Source organism: Panulirus ornatus, chromosome 17 (assembly GCF_036320965.1).
Source record: "Panulirus ornatus isolate Po-2019 chromosome 17, ASM3632096v1, whole genome shotgun sequence".
NCBI lineage: Eukaryota > Metazoa > Arthropoda > Malacostraca > Decapoda > Palinuridae > Panulirus > Panulirus ornatus.
This window is the reverse complement of record NC_092240.1, coordinates 9,075,001-9,094,843: the sequence shown is the minus strand read 5'-3', so window position 1 is coordinate 9,094,843 and position 19,843 is coordinate 9,075,001. Positions and strand designations below refer to the sequence as shown.

At 44.4% G+C, this 19,843-nt stretch overlaps 1 protein-coding gene across 1 annotated transcript in view; it reads left to right on the top strand.

The window, feature by feature from the left end:
- The first annotated feature begins 382 nt into the window (after positions 1-382).
- Positions 383-19,843, top strand: part of LOC139754557 (uncharacterized) — a 182,140-nt gene continuing 162,679 nt past the window's right edge. The window contains exon 1 of the mRNA XM_071671909.1: positions 383-699. The gene's annotated coding sequence lies outside the window, so the exon portion shown is untranslated. The remainder of the gene's footprint in view (positions 700-19,843) is intronic.

Sequence of the window (19,843 nt, the reverse complement as noted above, 5' to 3'; positions counted from 1 at the left end):
CTCTCTCTCTCTCTCTCTCTCTCTCTCTCTCTCTCTCTCTCTCTCTCTCTCTCTCCACTTGCCTCCCCTTTTTTTCCCCCCAGTCGTAACGACTCCTCTGTTCTCCTCCTTCCTGCGCGCCGTAACCCATGTTTAAGGGGGCATGGAACACCTGCGCTCTCTCATTACTGTCTTTAATACCTTGGTGGGGGAGCTAGCTCACAACTCTCTCTCTCTCTCTCTCTCTCTCTCTCTCTCTCTCTCTCTCTCTCTCTCTCTCTCTCTCTCTCTCTCTCTATCTATCTATCTATCTCTATCTCTATCTCTATCTATCTTCAAACCGTGTTGGAGTCATCGTAATGGAAGCAACATAAAGAAAAATGGTTCTCCTGCCTCGACGGAAAGACGTACCCATCTACTGGTCGATTACGAACGTGTTCAAAGCACTATCTCATATGCTTCGCTCGGATCCGAATCGTTTTCTTGAGAGTTCAGCTGCCAGTGGCTGATCAGTCAGTGACGGCGCTTGCTTAGTGAAGTGGCGTGACCATAACTGGTGTGAGGAAGGGGAGCAAGACGACCATGAGAAGGGTCTTCCGTTGTGTCAAAAAAAGGGAAAGGTACGGGCGGAGGACTCTTGCCTTACGGAGGGGGAAACGCGCGGAGTGGGAGACCGTGTGTGTGGGTGTGTGGAGACGCGAAAAGGCAGAAGAAGAAAAGGTAAGACAATCACGGAAAAACATGAGGGGGGAAATATGAGTGTATGAGACGAGGGAAAGAATGAGAATGGAGGCGGGAAACTGTGAGGAGGAGGAGAGGGTTTGACCTCATACATCGGGTAAATGTCGAGAGGAAGTGGAGTTTAATATCTTGTCGGCATTGTTGATGATCTAATTCAACGTGTTATCCCAGAAGATAGACAGAAGTAATTAACTAGGAAGGGGGATCGTCTTGCTGATTCCGTCCGGCTGATGTGTTCACTTATTATGTACGTAGTTAATACTAATTTCATTTTTTTTTTCATACTTGGTCACCTTTCCCCGCGTTAACGCTGTAGCGCCACGAACGGGTGAGGAAAAGCATCGACCACTTACATTCATTCTTCAGCTGTCATGTGTAATGCACCGAAACCACAGCTCCCTCTCCACGAACCAGGGCCCACAGAACGTTTCGTTATTCAACCCGGCCATTTCACATGCCCTGGTTCAGTTTATTAACAGCACGTCGACCCCAGTATACCATATTGTTCCAATTCACTCTATCCCGTGTACGCCTTTCACCCTCCAGCATGTTCAGGCCCCTCTCGCTCAAAATCTTTTTCACTCCATTCTTCTATCTCTGATTTGGTCTCCCCATTCTCCTTGCTCTATCCACCTGTGACACATCCTCTTTAACATTTCCTCACTCATCCTCTCCATATATCCAAACCGTTTCAGCAAACCCTCTTCTGCTCTCGCAACCAAGTATTACCTGCGTGTCGTAAAAGGGGACTAAAAGGGGAGGGACCGGGGGGTTGGAAATCCTCCCCTCCCATTTTTACTTTTCCAAAAGTAGGAACAGAGAAGGGGGCCAAGTGAGGATATTCCCTCCAAGGCTCAATCCTCTGTTCTTAAAGCTACCTCGCTAACGCATGAAAAAAAGAATATATATATATATATATATATATATATATATATATATATATATATATATATATATACATAAATATATGTATATATATGGTACGAATCCCTACGCATCTGGTCTCTTCCGTTATCACCAGCAGCCTTAAAACAGACCCAGTGGTCTGTTGCTATACGCAGACCGTCGTCTTCCTTCGAGGTATCTATCACTTCCATTGGTCCGTCTCCTCCCGCTGGAGTTCCCAGACCAAACCTATCGCCCACTTCGGGCCCATATGTTCAACCTTTACTTATGTAATATGAATTCTGGCTTTAGTTCTCCCCCTCTTCTCTCTCTCTCTCTCTCTCTCTCTTTCTCTCTCTCTCTTTCTCTCTCTCTCTCTCTCTCTCTCTCTCTCTCTCTCTCTCTCTCTCTCATGCTGTGATAATGGCCTCCTCTTTCGCCTTAATTGTCAATAAATTCATCGTAATACTTTTTTTTCCTTCTGTATCTCATGTATCAATGTTTTATAGTCGCCATCATTCAACCTTATCCAGGATCATTCTTCGTCTTCTTCTTCCTCTTCGTCTTCTTCTTCCTCTTCTTCTTCTTCTTCCTCTTCTTTTTCTTCTTCTTCTTCTTTCATCATTTTATTCTTCTTCTTCTTTCTCATCATCTTATTCTTCTTCTTCTTCTCCTTCTTCTTCTTTTTCTTCTTTTTCTTCTTCTTCTCCTTCTTCTTCTTTTCTTCTTCTTCTCCTTCTTCTTCTTTTTCTTCTTCTTCTTCTTCTTCTTCTTCTCCTCCTCCTCCTCCAAAGTAATGCCAAGAACAGCAACAGACTATTGGATTCTAGGTTGATAGTTTGGCAGGAAGAGACAACTAAACAGTTGCCTTAAATCACTCCTTAGTGTTAGTAGTCATGATCGGGATGTACATTCCCTCACTCGAAATAAAACGTTTGCTTGTGAGTTTGCATTCACAACTCCCAGTAGAATCAGACAAGTACAGCTGCGAAAAGCATCTCGTTTCCAGATGATCATAGACTTTTAAGGTTTTGGATACCTGTATTAGACCACCTCTTGACCTTCTCCTTTCCCAGCCTTAATAAGTTTAGATCGCCTAGTCGGCTCTCATAGGATTTGCTCCTCAGTCCGGGAATCATCTTGGGAGCTCGGCACAGTAATCTCTCTATTCTGTCTATTTGTTTTTCCAGGGTGGCTGTCCAAACCTGGACACAATATTCAGGTGGGGGACAACACCAGTGAATTGTACAGGTCGGGATTTATATATTTTTCTTCTTGTTTTTTTTTTTTAGACTTACATTCGAAAGCCTTTACCTATGACCCCCTAGAATTTTATTTTTGCCTTTTCTCTCCGCTTCTGTGCACTGCTTGCTAAGCTTCAGGGCATCAGAAATTGTTATAACTAAATGGTTTCCTTCGTATACCTTTTTGCAGTTGAGTTGTATTCATAATATAGCTGACCGTCCCGTTTCTAACCACCGGCTGTGTTGAGTTTTACCATCTGTGAGTCCCATCCATCAGCTTGTCTTTATTAGCTTTCAATTATACAAGTTCATTTTGATGTTGTAACTTTATTTTCCATCTTCGTCTCATCTGATACTTTTGTTAGCATTCCATGCAGTCAGTTATCAACATCAGTTATCAACATCAGTAACACATGTATGAGAAACAGAAGTGGTCCTAAGACTGACCCCTATGGCACACCACTTGTCACGTCCAACCATTCTGAGGCTTGGACCATCAATCACTGGTGACTTTATATACATCAAGTTGATCACTAGAATACAATACGATCTACTCCAATTTAACTTGGTGTTGGGCCATACCGAATGCTTTCTGATCATCTAAATCGTTTCCGCAATGTCACTGGCTATATTTTCATCCTATATGTTGGTAAATCAAGTAGTCAGACATGAACGATTTCGTCGAAGCTCATGTCGGGAATCGTTTTTAAGTGGTGTTCGTCTGAATGACTTATAGTCTCGTTTCGAATGATGGTTTCCTGAAGTCTAATTTGTTAATGTTTCGAGTTGACTTCTCATAAGTACTTGAAGGCATTACCAAACGGATATGGGTGGAGTACACACCTAGAGCTACTGGAAGGGGATTCTCCCCTTTTGGAATCCGATCTGTTAAGATATCCCATTATGACTGAATCGTGTTCATTACAGAAATTCTACCTACTGGTCAAAAAGCCTTTCTTCTACCTCTCATGTCTCTGCCTGGGCGCCTGTAAACTAATTCTATTGATATCATTTTCTAAAGCTTATCTTTAATTTCTAGAGAAACGTAGTCGATGTTATCAGCAGACATATTGTTGTTTTTTTTTAGCACATGCTTAAAGCTTAGCTTTAACTAAGAGCAAGACACCACCATCTACTTTGTTTCCTCTTTTGCTAAAAGGTAGAGTGTATCCTGGAACTGCGCATTCAGCAAGGTCATTTCTATCTTCTGATGTCAAGCCAAGATTCATAGATGCCAATTATACCATAACTTTCCTCCAATGCCATTGTCTCCAACTCCGAAAATGAGCTTCGCATTCTGCATGCATTTAGATAAAACATTTCAATAAATGACGAAGGTGACATTAAGCTTAATTATGCCTTGTGATTTATGAGGCCACTGGGAAGCCACTGCTTAGACCAAATCTGCAAATTTAAATCATTAGTTGACACTGCGTGCGCGGATGGGGTTGGCTGGCAATCCCATTATCTTGGGTTTGTTCACTGACCTCAGGCTGACCTCAGACGGCCTTTTACAGACCAGTTTGTGTTACACCTGACTCTCCATCGCCTGACCTGGACCCCGTCACTGACCTGTGTCTGACGTGACCCGACCTCACTGATCCCCTGCGATAGTTCCCCCACCTGTACTGAGTTCTTGACGAATCCACTCCTAAAACTCGACCTTCTTCTTCACGTAGAGACCGTCCCTGTCACAAAGGCTTCGGTCATTCGTAACGTCGCCCCTTCGCTGGATACAAAATAGATCCCCTATCAGTCCAGAATCTTCTTCACGCTTGCAATCAAAGCCTACGTTACGAAGTTATATATATATATCTATTTCTAAGCTCGACCACAAGGGGGTGAGAACACAAGTTAGCGAGGTCAGTGTGTGTGTGTGTGTGTGTCTCCAATCCAAGAGGGCCCATCACTGCCTCGCTCACTGCCCAGCGCCAGCTCCTTGCCAGAGGCGGAGTATGGGTTTGGAATATACCGACACTCACTGCCGGTGGAGCTTTCTGTGGTAACCTCCACTGGTCTTCTGTACTGATTACCGAGGATTACATTCCCCTCCTCCCAGCAAAGAGACTCATCCTGATATAACTAGTTTTCTAGAAGTGTCTCTGAGCTTACTAATGAGAACCTTCTAGCTATCTATAATTTCCTCTGATCTGCCTATGAATACGTTATTGGTTCCCACTTCTACATCGTTGTTTCCCCTGGATGAGCTCAAGATCATGACGCAAAACCTTCCTAGAATGTCGTCTATTGTTCATATCTTCAGGTATCCTTCGAGCATAGTCCTTGGTCTTGATGAATGACTGAAGCATCTAAGAATAGAATGATTCCCGGACGGTAACAACTCTCTAACTTGAACTTGTTGTTTGAAGTCAACATGTCTTCCTGGCTGGCTGAGAGATATTTCTTATTCTCTGCCTTAATCCCCAGTCACCAGGTTCGTCTCTGAGTTATTTACTCTACCAGTTACCACTGTAGCAGTAGTAGTAGTAGTGGTATCATTATTATAACTATTATCATTTGTAGTATGAATAATTGTAGTTCCGTGTTCTCCTTCTTCTTCTTCTTCTTCTTCTTCACCTCCTTCTTCTTCTTCTACTTCTTCATCTTCTTCTTCTTCTTCTTCTTCACCTCCTTCTTCTTCTTCTACTTCTTCATCTTCTTCTTCTTCCTCTTCTTCACCGCCTTCTTCATCTACTTCTTCATCTTCTTCTTCATCATCTTCTTCATCTTCTTCTTCATCTTCCTCTTCTTCACCTCCTTCTTCATCTACTTCTTCATCTTCTTCTTCATCTTCTTCTTCATCTTCTTCTTCATCTTCTTCTTCATCTTCTTCTTCTCCTTCTTCACCCCTGTCTTCTCTCTCGACCACTCCACTGAGTGTCAGTTCCCCTGGTGATATATGCCACCATGTTCTCTCTCAAGTCTTGTCAACCCTGCCAGCCTGAGCCACACCCCCTCTCTCTACCTATTATTGCTATCATTATTCCCATCATGACCCGTGATGAGATGTCATCATCTTCGCCGCCACCACCATCGCAATTTTCAGCATCATTATCATCACAACCTTATTATCACGCTGTAGTCACGATACAACTTGTATGTTTTTCCCTGTTCTTCACTGGCTACCGTAGAGTGAATATATATATATATATATATATATATATATATATATATATATATATATATATATATATATATATATATATATGTATGTATATACATGTGTACGTGGGTGGGTTGGGCCATTCTGTTTCCTTGCGCTACCTCGCTGACGCGGGAGACAGCGACAAAGTATGATATATAAATAAATAAATAAATGAATATATATATATATATATATATATATATATATATATATATATATATATATATATATAACATCAGGTATGTTAAGCTCCGTAGAGGCAATGGAATATGGAATTCTGAAGAAGAAAAACAAATTAATGATAAATGTAATCCAAAAGTAATCCAAACCGATATCTAAAAGCTAAAAGAAAACAAACTGGAAGAAAATGTAATCTAAACTGGAGGTAAATATATAATCGAAACACAGTAACCAAAGTCTGTGTAGCGAATTTGCACCTGTAAATCATTTACGCGCGTTTGGTTGTCAGATTCACACGAACGACACAGGTGCGTTCTGCTGGGGGAAGGTACTCATCATGTTGCATCATTTGTCTCGCTCGTAGTAATCCTCTCCCATTCCCTCGCTGCGAACTGTGTGTAGGGAGGTGCGTCCAATCTGTCTGTAGGTTTCCTCTGTAGCGAACAGTCGTTCTTTTATCTTATTTTTCCTTGGTAAAAAAACTAAAAACTGAAAGTTTGATTTAACGTGGGAAAATGTGCGTTTTTCTAGGGCAGCTTTGAAATCCAGATTCTAGGTGGAGTTTTTATGTGTTCCGTAAGTCCTCGCGACTGCAGTCTTTGTAGGGAGGTTTTCCTGTAGGTCACTGAGTACCTGTAGGCTTCCTGTAGACTCTGTTGAGGAACTGTCGTCCCTTATAAATCACCATGGTGACTTTGGCCTCCTGTAAGATCTCTGAGTGCCTGTAGATCACTGTAGTTAGGCTACTGTAGATAACTGAGTGTCTGTAAGTGACTACTGTAACTCCACCAAACCTGGCCGCTCTCACCACAAGCAGAGCAGAGCAGAACCAGGTAGACTTCTGTCGAATGTTGTCCTTATGGAACCTGATTACTTTACTGTACACTTGTTCATGGATTGTTTATGACATCCACAATGGCAGGTCTAAGACCATTCTTCTCGCATCTGTCTTGACGAACAGTGGTCGGTACAAGGTGATTGTGGTGAGGGATGGCGGTCGGCGAGAAGTGGGGTGGGAGGAGGTCTCGGTGAGACGGTGGTATAGTGAGGACAGTGCTGGTGTTGGTGTCTGTCAGCGTCATGGTGTTTACACATCGAGAGACCTCACCTGTCTTTCTTGAAACACTCTATTCGCACTTAGTGTGTGTGTGTGTGTGTGTGTGTGTGTGTGTGTGGGTGGGTGGGTTACCACACTCCGTCTTCGTAAGGTTGGAACGTGAGTGGAAAGTCACCTTCGTTAAAAATGTATCATCTTAAGTAAATGAAAAGAAACACAGCCTCGTCCAGGAATTTCTTACTCCAGAGGAGTCTATATAATTTCCCTGCTACTGTTCGTAACGCAGCCTTGGAGCTGCAAGAACTCCATAAAAGTGGCCATGGGATTATGTGATGATATATATATATATATATATATATATATATATATATATATATATATATATATATATATATATATATATATAATTTCTTTTCTTTCAAACTATTCGCCATTTCCCGCGTTAGCGAGGTAGCGATAAGAAGAGAGGACTGGGCCTTTGAGGGAATATCCTCACCTGGCCCCCTTCTCTGTTCCTTCTTTTGGAAAATTAAAAAAAAAAAAAAAATGATGAGAGGGGAGGATTTCCAGCCCCCCGCTCCCTCCCCTTTTAGTCGCCTTCTACGACACGCAGGGAATACGTGGGAAGTATTCTTTCTCCCCTACACACACATATATATATATATATATATATATATATATATATATATATTACAAAAACTGCTTCCATCAGCCTCAGTGGGTGACATGGCGAGCCAAACTCTTGGGTGTTTCAATATTTACCAGACTCTCGCTGCAGCACCTACACTTGTTGACAGTGTCACATCAGGCAGCCAGCATAGAACGACGTTGTTCAATCTCTCTCTACATCTGTTTATCTTGATTTATTACATTATTCATCATCAGATAATGTGATTGCTTGATATTGGAGGTCGCAAGGGAATTTGTTCAAGTTTTTAGATATCATTTTTGGTTAAGTCTGTATACGTATTTTTTTTTATTTTTCTAACGTTTTAGCTTCGTTTTAGTATTGCAGTGCCTTTAACCTGAGGATTAAGGGTTAGGTTAAAGACTTAGTCTTTTATAGCCACGGTTCGACCTTTCGTATACAAGGTGTTTATCTCACCAGCTGTATCAGGACCATCTCTTGGCGCACCTCTGGGTATTACAATTGATGATGCCGTCGGTATGAAAAGACAGAGTCTTGGGGTTCCGTAAAAAATAATTTCCTATGATAATCTACAACTAGTAATTGAAAAAAGAATTAATGAATTAACCTCAATAATCAACCCTCACGCCCTATTCCCGTCATCAAGTCTATGGATGCTTCTTCTACAGTTTCTGCACCCGAGAGGTGGCTGCCTGTGCTCCCCCATCATTAACTAGACCACATAATACTCGGTCAGTTGCCCCGCTGAATTAATACAGTGCAGCCGTTGTTGGAGACTCTACGGGTGACGGGCTGTCTTGATGTCTGTCTCTTTCCTTACACCTCCAAGCTTTGGAACTCTTTACCTTCTTACGTTACATCTGGGACATGACCTATCGTGAAAGGCAGAGTTCCCACTTCCTTAGAAATTCACGTATCAATTCTAACTCTTCTCTCTTTACTGTACTATCTCTTTAGCTCTTTTATTGTTGCGATCCACTTGCGATCAATTCTAACTCTTCTCTCTTTATTGTACTATCTCTTTAGCTCTTTTATTGTTGCGTTCTATTTGCGATCAATTCTAACTCTTCTCTCTTTACTGTACTATCTCTTTAGCTCATTTATTGTTGCGTTCTATTTGCGATCAATTCTAACTCTTCTCTCTTTACTGTACTATCTCTTTAGCTCTTTTACTGTTGCGTTCTACTTGAGGCCTGGCTGGTTTGAGCATTGGTCGTAACTGCAGCCCGGACGACAAAATGATGAAAGAAATATTCACAAACTGTGAAGAAATCTTTACCTCAGGTCAGTTCTGTTCGCCGGCCATACGAGGAAGAGAATTTCCCTCAACGTTTGCAACTTGATAACAGAATGATTCTGGCAATTTCTGCTCAGTTTATTGCGGGTGTCGACCTGCCGGTAACAACTGCTTACAGAAAATTAGGAGGGATAAGGAAGCGTGCGGAAAATCAGTTAAGGGTTGTCCCCTTTTCTTTATAGGATATTTCCATGTTTAAACAAAGATATATACACACACACACACACGCACACACACACACACACACACACACACACAGGTGCGCGTTCATATGCACTTTGTTCATATATATATATATATATATATATATATATATATATATATATATATATATATATATATATATATATACAGATTCCCTTGGAGGACATAAACACATACATGTCCTTATCTACACAGAAACACATGCAAGACAAACACAAATCATACATACACATACTTATCCACATGTGCGAGTATACATACACACACTTATCCACAAGTAGGGCAAGTATACATACACATACTTATCCACATGTAGTGTGAGTATACATACACACACTTATCCGCATGGAGGGCAAGTATATACATACACATACGTATCTACACATACACTTGTATAAGAGAGACACAACACAACACAAGACACATGCACTTCCCTACAGAAGCCAGCAGGAGGTCATAAGGCTCGTTGACATGATAAGAAGTCGTTCTCCCGATGTTAATCAGACAACATAACCAACGGCAAACTACGCAGTATAAAGGCAGGATGGTGATTCCCCCAGATCACGGAGGCTGTTCCAGGAAACTGACCTGAGGAGTGAGGGGAAGGGGGGAGAGTTGGGGGGGAAGCTGAACAAACTCTTCCTCCCTTTCCCTTCCCTCCTCCTCCTTGGGGAGCACAACGGGACGATGGTTTGGTACAGCGCTTGGTGCACGACGCTATGGCGTACCTCAGGGTAAGACGAGGGTGGGTGGCGATGTTCATGTACGACGGGAGGGTCTGTGAGTACGACAGTAGCAGTTTCTTAGAGGGAGAAGGTGTGTGTGGGTGTGTGTGTGTGTGGACGTTTGAGTCCGGCTGTGCGACCCCTCTGAGGGAGACGGTGTGGCACTTTGAGGGAGACGGTGTGGCATTTTGAGGGAGACGGTGTGGCACTTTGAGGGAGACGGTGTGGCACTTTGAGGGAGACGGTGTGGCATTTTGAGGGAGACGGTGTGGCACTTTGAGGGAGACGGTGTGGCACTTTGAGGGAGACGGTGTGGCACTTTGAGGGAGACGGTGTGGCACTTTGAGGGAGACGGTGTGGCACTTTGAGGGAGACGGTGTGGCACTTTGAGGGAGACGGTGTGGCATTTTGAGCGAGAAGGTGCAGCGTTTTGAGTGCGACGCTCCGATCCTGGAGCAAGAGACGGTGCGATCCTTGAGCGAGATGGTTGCAAACCCCTTGAGTACGACGGTACGACCTTTGAGAGAGAGATGTTACAACCCTTGAGTATGACGGTACGACCTTTGAGAGAGACATTACGGCCCTTAAGTACGACGGTACGACCTTTGAGAGAGACTTTACAACCCTTGAGCACGACGGTACGACCTTTGAGAGAGATGTTACGACCCTTAAGTACGACGGTACGACCTTTAAGCGAGACGTTACGGCCCTTGAACACGACGGTACGACTCTTGAGCAAGACAGTATGGCCATTGAGCAAGATGGGACGACCCTTAAGTTCGCCTCTTGAGGAAGACGGTATAATCATTGTGCGAGACTGTACGACCCTTTAACATGAAGGTACGACTATTGTGCACGACGGTACGACCCTTGAGCGTGAAGGCACGACCCTTGTGCACGACGGTACGACCCTTGAGCAAAACTATGCGACCCTTGGGTATGATGACCTGCCCTTTGACCTTACTCTTTAAAGACTAAGCCTTTATCCCCAAGGGTCGTACCATCGTGCTCAAGAGTCGTTCCGTCGTACTCAAGGGTCGTTCCGTCGTACTCAAGGGTCGTACCGTCGTGCTCAAACACTCAACCTCGAGTAGTACGACAGGAGAACGTCGTACAGCCACAATAGATCCTACAACCACAACATTATATCAACAATGTTTACAACGGTCACAACAGGGTCTACAACTACAAGGGTAGAGCCACAACAGTAAGAACAACACCCACAACTACAACGGGAGAGCCACAACAGTCACAACAACACCCACAACTACAACGGTAGAGCTACAACAGTCACAACAACACCCACAACTACAACGGTAGAGCCACAACAGTCGCAACAACACCCATAACTACAACGGTAGAGCCACAACAGTCACAACAACACCCACAACTACAACGGTAGAGCCACAACAGTATCATAACAGTGTCAACGGTTACATCATCATCTTCATCACCAAAATATTCCTCGCTCAACAAACTCATCAACGGAGGGGAAATGGGTGATGGGCTTTGGTCACACTAGCATTGGAGAGTACAGCAGCATTGGAACAGCAGTAGGGGCAGACAGCAGCATTGGAACAGCAGTAGGAGCAGACAGCAGCATTGGAACAGCAGTAGAGGCAGACAGCAGCATTGGAACAGCAGTAGAGGCAGACAGCAGCATTGGAACAGCAGTAGAGGCAGACAGCAGCATTGGAACAGCAGTAGAGGCAGACAGCAGCATTGGAACAGCAGTAGAGGCAGACAGCAGCATTGGAACAGCAGTAGGGGCAGACAGCAGCATTGGAACTGCAGTAGAGGCAGACAGCAGCATTGGAACAGCAGTAGGGGCAGACAGCAGCATTGGAACATCAGTAGAGTCAGACAGCAGCATTGGAACAGCAGTAGAGGCAGACAGCAGCATTGGAACAGCAGTAGAGGCAGACAGCAGCATTGAAACAGCAGTAGAGGCAGACAGGAACATTGGAACAGCAGTAGAGGCAGACAGGAACATTGGAACAGCAGTAGAGGCAGACAGGAACATTGGAACAGCAGTAGAGGCAGACAGCTTCATTGGAACAGCAATAGAGTCAGACAGCAGCATTGGAACAGCAGTAGAGGCAGACAGGAACATTGGAACAGCAGTAGAGGCAGACAGCAGCATTGGAACAGCAGTAGAGGCAGACAGGAACATTGGAACAGCAGTAGAGGCAGACAGCAGCATTGGAACAGCAGTAGAGTCAGTAGAGTCAGGCAGCAGCATTGGAACAGCAGTAGAGGCAGACAGCAGCATTAGAACAGCAGTAGAGGCAGACAGCAGCATTAGAACAGCAGTAGCAAGCAGTGAAAACATGCGAAGGAGCAGCAACAGCAGCAGTGACAGCTACTATCGAGACGGGGGGCACAGCAAGGACTCGCTACGGGCGGCAGTGTTAACCAGCCCAGACCACTCTCCTCCCACACTCCCTCACCTCACTCGTCAGAACCTCCCTCACTCCCGTAGACACCATAAACATCGCTTTTTGTAAAGGATTTCCACCTCTTTCTACATCTTATCCTCCAGTATACGGGACTTTAACAGTGCCTAAGGATTCTATCGGTTAAGAGGGCCTCTGGTGGCAATTCCAAGCGTTATATAGATTTCAATGATCTTGCATCGAAGTTTCTCGTCGTCTAAAAATTCTCATTGTGTTATATGGTGACCACTGCCAACGGGAAGGTGTTTCCGTTCCTGTGTGTTAAGTGAGGTCTCTATGGAGGTGGGGTTTGGATGGGGTGTACGTGGCTCCGTCCAGCTCTCACCTGTGGGAAGAGCTGTGTAAAAAGCTCACTGGCGGGAGTGTGAAAAGCTCACCTATTTGGCCGACTGACAAAGCTCAGCTCTGAGACTGTCAAAACTAGGACTGTCAAAGCTCAGCTCTGAGACTGTCAAAACTAGGACTGTCAAAGCTCAGCTCTGAGACTGTCAAAACTAGGACTGTCAAAGCTCAGCTCTGAGACTCAAAGCTGGGACTGTCAAAGCTCAGCTCTGAGACTGTCAAAACTAGGACTGTCAAAGCTCAGCTCTAGGACTGTCAAAGCTCAGCTCTAGGACTGTCAAAGCTCAGCTCTGGGACTGTCAAAGCTCAGCTCTGGGACTGTCAAAGCTCAATTCTGGGACACTGTCAAAGCTCAGCCCTGGGACTGATCAACTATCTATCTATCCCGTGGGAGAAACATCTCGTTTTCTCTCTGTATAGATAGACGCCATAAATCCCCTCCGCCGTAATCCTATTTGTCCACCGGATTTCCCTTTGACCATTATGAATGTAATCGCTAGACGATTGATTAATGCTAATCCCACTAGAGGAAAAGCTTATATTAATCGCTCAGTGATCCTATGAGAGAAAATATTTTACGTTGGAAGTGTCTCATAGCGAATAACACTTGCACACTTGACCTACAGTATACGAGAATTATGAGTTACCTAGATATGCTCACGACACAGTATACGAGAACTATGAGTTACCTAGATATGCTCACGACAGTATACGCGAATTAGGAGTTACATGGATATGCTCATAACAGTATACGCGATTTATGAATTACCTAGATACGTTCACGATAGTTCGGCAATCAAGGTAACCTATGGGGATCTAGATATAGATGCGAATCATGAGATATCTTGGAAGACGGACGATCTATGTGATAGCAGTGGCCAGACAGTCGATAAAAGTGTAGCTATAGACACACGCGTGACCTGGAGGTTCCCTTGTCACTGTAGACGCTATGACTCACATCAAACACGAAGATATTTTTCTTTCTGGTGACAAAAAAGAACTACATATCTTCCATCTTTTTCTCTTTCTTCTTTCTTGTCATCATCACCATCATCATCTTCTTATTATTATTATTCTTATTCTTATTCTTCTCCTTCTTTTTTTCTTCTCCTTCTTCTTCTCTTTCTTCTTCTTCTTCTTCTCCGTCTTCTCCTTCTTCTTCTTCTCTTTCTTCTTCTTCTTCTTCTCCGTCTTCTCCTTCTTCTTCTTCTCTTTCTACTCCTTCTTCTTCTTCTTCTTCTTCTTCTTCTTCTTCTTCTTCTTCTTCTTCTCTTTCTACTCCTCCTTCTTCTTCTCCTTCTCTCCCTCTTCTTCTTCTTCTTCTACTTCTTCTTCTTCTTCTTCTACTTCTTCTTCTACTTCTTCTTCTTCTTCTTCTCTTTCTACTCCTTCTTCTTCTTCTTCTTCTGATCCTCCTCCTCCTCTTCCTCCTCCTCCTCCTTCTTCTTCTTCTTCATTAGTTCACAAACTTGCTCAACAGGCTTTCCTATCCTTTAGAAACACATTGGGCTCCCTTTATTTTTTCCCCCCCGACAAGATTTTTGATATTGCCTATGGCTGAGGACTTCAGACACCGCGGGGTAACACGGAGGAAAGGATTACCACAAGGATTTGCTGGGAGATTAAAAAGTTAAGGGAAACGTGGGAGAGGCATGCAAGAGAGACACTGAAGTCTCCCACATACTTAAGTTAAAAGTCATGGAATAGTTCCACCTCAACTATCTCAGGTAGGGTTCGAACCCTCTTAGATGACGTTGTGAAAGACTTTGTTCATATATATATATATATATATATATATATATATATATATATATATATATATATATATATATATGAATCTGGCAGCTGGAGGTTATAAGACGAGTCAGACATCATCTTTGACGTGGTTGTATCACTGGGAGAAAAGTTTCGTCACGGAACTTGTCGTTTCAAAGGTGTCCACATTACCCTGCTTCTGAAAGTAGGGCAGTCTCGGGCAGCAAGAGTCTTTTCAGAATGGTCGTGGGTAGCACCAGGACTTTGTGAATTTCACAGAGATTACTCCGGGGCAGTTATAAATGAAGAGATAAATAAATACACATTTTTTTTCTTTTTCTTTCTTACTTGGCCGCCGTTTCCCGTGTTAGTGAGGTGGCGCCAGGAACAGATGAAGAGAGGCCACATCCTCTCACATCCATTCTCTCGCTGTAATGCGCAATGCGCCGAAACCACAGCTCCCAATCCACATCCAGGCTCCACAGACCTTTCCGTGGTTTACTCAGGACGCTTCACATGCCCTGGTTCAGTCCATTGACGACTCCAGTATACCAAATTGTTCCAATTCACTCTGTCCCATGCGCGAGTTTTACCCTCCCGCATGCTCAGGCCCATATCGCTCTTAATCTTTTTCACACTATCCTCCCATCTTCAATAAGGCTTCCCCGTTCTTATTGTTTCTTTCATCTCTATGTCAACCTTTCCTCACTCTTTCTTTCCATATGTCCGAATCATTCCAGCAAGCATTCTTTTGCTCCCTTAATCACTCTCTTTATATTACCAAACCTCTTTCATGCCCTCTCGTCACTTATTCAAACCACTTCACACCCCAAATTGGCCTCAAACATTTCCTTCCCAAGACTTCCTTCCTCCTTTAGCTCATGCCTCACATCCATATGATAACGCTGGGACTACTTTTCCTTCAGACACAACCATTCTAGTCCTTTCAGATAACGATCTCTCATTCCACACATTCTTCAGTGCTCCCAGAACCTTCTACCCCTCACCCACCCTGTGACTCGCTTTCGCTTCCATGTTCACTTTCAGATATCTAAAACGCTTCATTTCCTCCAATTTTTCTCCACACACACACACACACACACACACACACACACACACACACACATATATATATATATATATATATATATATATATATATATATATATATATATATATATCTAAAGAAGGTTTATCTGAGCATATCTCGTCCGGGATCAGGGAACACCTGGGCGAGCTGACAGCAATTACACGCTTCGACTCAGACAAGAGCCGAGATTGGAAGTTTTTCAATCATGGAGGCTTTCTCTTACTGGACTGGATAGCATTTTCAAAACGACATCCTCTCACAGGTCTCTCTCTCTCTCTCTCTCTCTCTCTCTCTCTCTCTCTCTCTTCCAGTCCAAAATTAGAATTAATGATTTCGAAATCTGCCGCTAAAGTGAAGCTTCGGCTCTGAAATCAAATCGAGACGAAGGATTTAAATGATTTCGAAATCTGCCGATGAGTGAAACTTTGAAAAGAATGAAGCTTCGAAAATGAAGCTTCGAAAGATCTGAATCAACCGAGACCAGCGAGCTGGCCGTATAGAAATCGAGAATTCCTCCGGAGATTAGTATTATCAAATGCCATTTCCCAGATTTACTGAGAATGACAGAAAACGTGTAATAATAATTTTTTAGAAAATGGAGTTTTACAGCAATAGTTCATTTCATTCTTTGCGGGAAATTACCGTTTTCTTTTTGTGTTCAGCACAATACAATGTTACGTAATTGGTCCCTGGGGTCAGACGTGGTGAATGACGAGGTCCGAGATAGAAAATGGGGTAGAGACGTGAGGGGAAGGTGGGGGGGAACTCTTCATTGTTGATGCCCTCAGTACATGTGAGGATCCGCTCTTTTTGTAAGAGATCTGTGTGACGAAGCCGTAAGAAATCCTGCCACGTGTCTGTGTTCAATGACCCTCTCTCTCTCTCTCTCTCTCTCTCTCTCTCTCTCTCTCTCTCTCTCTCTCTCTCTCGGCAAAAAAAACACACGCGGCAGGCAGGCGGGCAGCCAGCCAGCCACAGCACTTCCCCAGAATCGAGACATGACACGACACGAGACATTTCGGGTCACTTACCTCAAATGGTTCAGCAGGGCCTTCACCACGTGCCTTGCCAGCCTCCCACCCACGCCACCACCTCTTGTTTACACCCGATCAGCTGACTCTTGCATCAGCTGGTGCTCCGCCATGCGTAAAGTGATCTGTTCCTCTAGCATCGAGGTTAATTCTACCTGCCTTGTAACAGCGAGCTAGTCGAGAAAATATTCATTCTAATTGGGTGATCAAGGTGGAGTTCAGGTAGTTAAGTGCGTCCCGTAAGTTCCTTTGCCTTAAACTGGTCGGCGGAGACTCATTTCCAACATGTCATATCGATATAACACACTCGTTCCCTCCATTCAAGTCTCCGAAAGTCTCGGTGCGCATCGAGTTGTAGTTCCCTCACGATTCTTCTTCTCACACAAGGGTTGAGGACCTCCTTTTCCCTCCTGCCGAAGTAAGAGCGTGGTCAGTGCTCCTTCGTCAGGGACAGCATTGTGGGACAGACGTCACTTCGGTCCTCCCAGGAGCCCACGCGAAGTCGTCCACGTGGTCACTCACTCCACTTCGAAGACCTCGCGCAAAGGCTTTTGAGGCCAACCCGTCCTTTCCGAAAGAATCTTCCCTCGTAAGCGATTGGATTCGACGTTATGGTAATCCACCGTAGGGTCGAATCCCCATCATCACCAGGAGGATACTATAAGGGGGGGGATTGGATGAGGGCTAAGTGTTGGGGGCCTGGAAGGGCCTGGCGCAGGGAGCGAGGCGCTGGCCAGAAGAAGGAGGTGTTAGCGAGCCGGGCACCCGCCAGCAACTGTGGCCGAGACTATACTCACCCCCACCCACCCAGCTGACTGTGCTGGCGCGCTCCCTCATCCTGCGCTCCTGTAAGCACCCTCCTCCTTGCTGGTTGTACGACTGTTGTTGGCCCAGGAGGAGGGAGGAGGCGGGTGAGTAACACGACCACCACTGGTTGTACGGCTGATGTTGGAGAGGGCGACTGACTCCACTGATGGTGGGGTATTAGGCACATCTTCCACTTGCTGGCGTTATTGCTTTGGTTGTAGTTGAACGGTTCTACAGCTGTTGTTGGTGATATGTATACACCTCTGTCGGTGATGATACTACAACAGCTGTTGTTGTCGATGTTGTTGCCACAGAGCGTAAAGAGAGAGGAACTTCGTAATATTTCACCATGTTTTACAGACATTTTTACGGAATGTTTTGATAGTTAATGTTGTTGGCGAGCACATGTTGTTGTTGTCAGTGTCTTGGGGCCAGATCATCTGTTCTACAAAATACTGTATTTGTTACTTCATAACTCCTACTGCATTTGTTATCGTTCTTGTTGTTACCGCTGCTGTTTTTGTGTGGGTTAAATGCTACCGAAACTTGGGTCGTTCCTTAATGTTACGTTTTGACGTTTGGTTTAGATGCCCTCCACAGCGACAGAGGGACGGGCACCTGGACGCACATATGGACCTAGATCACTAATACTGCAACCATGCAGTGTTGCAGGCTGACGAGGAGGGTGAGGGAGTATGCAACATCCGGGGATACTCACAGATATTGACTCTCCAGCTTGTCCTAGTTCACACGAGACGCACCTGACGAAGACCTTCTCAGCGAAGCGAATATCAAAGATTCGTTTCACGTGATGTTAAACGAAAGTTACCAAGTGTTTGGTAATGTTAAAGTCTAGGATTCATGTTAAGGCAGTGTTAAACGAGACAGGATTAAACTAGGTTAAACGAATCTAAGTATCGTGAAATGAGTAAATGACATAGTTAGATATTAACAGAAAACTGATATGAATTCTTTATTGGTACTTAGATGTAAATGATGAATAACATGAGTTATAAAGCAGGTGGTAAACTCATCATGTAAATGATGAATAACACGAGTTATAAAACGGGAGGCAAACTCATCACGTGAATGATGAATAACATGAGTTATAAAACAGGAGGTAAACTCATCACGTGAATGATGAATAACATGAGTTATAAAACAGGAGGTAAACTCATCACGTGAATGATGAATAACACGAGTTATACAACAGGAGGTAAACTCATCACGTGAATGATGAATAACACGAGTTATAAAACAGGAGGTAAACTCATCATGTGAATGATGAATAACATGAGTCCTGTAACAGGAGGCAAACTCATCACTTTCCAGCCTCGAAGAATCTCCCCTCCAATTTCACAGAGTTCGAAATCGCCCCTACAGGAACGAAACCCAGCCATCCATCCACCCATCCACCCATCCATCCATCCACCCATCCATCCATCCACCCACCCACCCATCCATCCACCCATCCATCCACCCACCCCTTTTGGAAAGCATCATCGTGCCACCTGGAATGTTTAGACTATCCACACAGCGCGCGCTACACCTGTCTCAGCTTTGTGGCATGGAACACACGCGGAATAAACCACGCGCGTATTTCTCTAATCCACTCACAATAGCCTCCAGGACCAGCGAAAGAGTTTCCACCCCCCCAACGATAATTTCCACGAGATGTGGTGGTGGTGGTGATGGGGGAAGGGGTGTGTGTGTGTGTGTGTGTGTGTGTGTGTGTGTGACAGGTTGCATTGCCCCAGGTCTCCCACCCGCTCCTAGTGGGCCTCAGAAAATGCTGCCCACCTCCCCTGCAAATAATTATTGTTCTCACATTCAGAAGCAGTGGACTGCGGGTGCCTGGGACCGGTGTGTGTGTGTGTGTGTGTGTGTGTGTGTGTCATTACTGCTTGTGTGTTAACAGGAGCGAGTCTTACGCTCGTGTTGCCCTATGTGTGTGTGTGTGTGTGTGTGTGTGTCTGTATCTGTCTGTCTGTGAGTGTGAGTGTGTGTGTGTGTGTGTGTGTGTGTGTGTGTGTGTGTGTGTGTGTGTGTTTGTATCTGTCTGTTTGTCTGCGAGTGTGTGTGTGTGTGTGTGTGTGTGTGTGTGTGTGTTTCATTCTTGTTATCATCAAGAAATGTTACACACACACACACACACACACACCGAACGAAAGCCCATAATAACGTGTGAGTGTGGAGACTGCCTGCCTGACTACCTCCTCCCTCTCCCGTACCCTCAACCTACCACACCTCCGCCAC